Source organism: Colobus angolensis, unplaced genomic scaffold, assembly GCF_000951035.1.
Source record: "Colobus angolensis palliatus isolate OR3802 unplaced genomic scaffold, Cang.pa_1.0 Scaffold140, whole genome shotgun sequence".
NCBI classification, from domain to species: domain Eukaryota; kingdom Metazoa; phylum Chordata; class Mammalia; order Primates; family Cercopithecidae; genus Colobus; species Colobus angolensis.
Genome location: NW_012114489.1, coordinates 5,968,562 through 5,970,186, shown reverse-complemented (window position 1 = coordinate 5,970,186; position 1,625 = coordinate 5,968,562). Strand labels below are relative to the sequence as shown.

Genomic DNA, 1,625 nt, shown 5'->3' with positions numbered 1-1,625 from the left:
TTTTTTTTTTTTAAATTTAAAAATTTGTATTGCTCAGAACCTTCACTCCCTGGGCAATGGCAAGAGCTTCGGAGATCAGCCCTTGGGGACAGAGTCAGAGGCACTGGGTGGAAAAAAGAGCGAGCATGTGGTACATTTGGTCCATTGTCATGTGTGGGTATGGCAGAGGGAGGAGGGACTCTAGATGGCCCTGCATCTAGGGCCTTCTAGGGACCCAGATATACCTCCTTGGGCAAGGCTCACATGCCAAAGCAAAGCAGATGAGGCCAGCCTGGCTTGGGGTGAGGGCTCAGTGCCTCTTAGCCTTGCCCTGGGGTTCTTGGACCTTCCGGAAACTGAGACACATCAGGCCCACGTTGATGGCATAGGTGGTGATGCAAACGATGCAGAAATCATAGAGCACAAAGAACAGAATCCAGGCCAGGTAGACAGAACCAGCCAGAGACAGCAGGGAGCTCAGCAGCAGCAGGACAGAGGCCCAGCGCGTCCACGGGCAACCCAACAATAGCTGTAGTGTGTAGAAGATGCAAGGGAATATGTTATTGTATTGATTGAGGATGCTGTCCTGTCCCAGCACGTGCTGCACCAATCCGAAGACCCTGCCCTACCTGGAGGAGACGATGCGCGGGACAGCTAATGGCGGTGCCCATGTCGCAGAGAGCGCGGTAATCCGGCCCAGGGCGCGCGCGGCCTTCACGTGCAGCCCGTAGAGCGATAGCACTAAGTCAGCCAGGCAGAGCGCGAGCCGCACCCAGCCAGGGTTCCCCCCAGTACTCCCCATATCTCCAGGTCACCCCTCGAGGTGCCCGCGGAGAAAATCAGCAGCCACGGAGCAGGGGCGGGGCAGGGCCTAGCATTCCTTTTCTTATGATTAACACATTTGTACATGAATGAGAATAGTTAAAATGTTTAGAGCTCTGAAGTATTCTTATTCAATGCTGAAGTTTTTTTGGTATTAGACTGCCTATTTACAGGGAATTTTTAAATGGAGAAGGAATAATTTCAGCTATTCCTGGGAAAGGCTGTTAGTATTTTTTGATCGACAAATTAAAATTGTAAATATTTATGATACAGAAAATAATGTTTGGACATATGTATACATTGTAAAGTGACTAAACTAAGCTAATTAACATAATCATTACTCATATTTATCATTTATTGTAGTTAGAACATTTGAAATCTACTGTGGTAGCAATTTTTAAGTATACAATACATTGTTATTAATTATAATCACCGTGTTGTATGATAGATCTCCTGAATTTATTCCTCCCATCTAACTGAAATTTTGTATCCTTTGACCAACATCTCCCCAATACTCGCCTCATCTTTAGCCTTGGGTAACCACCATTCTACTTGCTACAGCTGAGTTCAACCTTTTTAGATTCCACGTATAAGTGAGATTATGTAGTGTTTGTCGTTCTGTGCCTGCCTTATTTCGCTTAGCATAAAGTTCTCCAGGTTCATTCACATTGTCACAAATGACAGGAATTCTTTATTTGTTAAGGCTGAATAGCATCCCTTTGTGTATATGTACCACATTTTCTATTTTCATTCGTGCTGATGAACACTTAGGTTGAATCTGTGTCTTGGTTATTGTAAATACTGCTGCAATGAACATGGAAGTG

At 45.2% G+C, this 1,625-nt stretch overlaps 1 pseudogene; it reads right to left on the bottom strand.

Annotated features, from left to right (window-relative positions):
• Positions 1–237: 237 nt before the first annotated feature.
• LOC105506865 lies at positions 238–781 on the bottom strand (annotated as a pseudogene).
• Between the last annotated feature and the right edge of the window lie 844 nt (positions 782–1,625).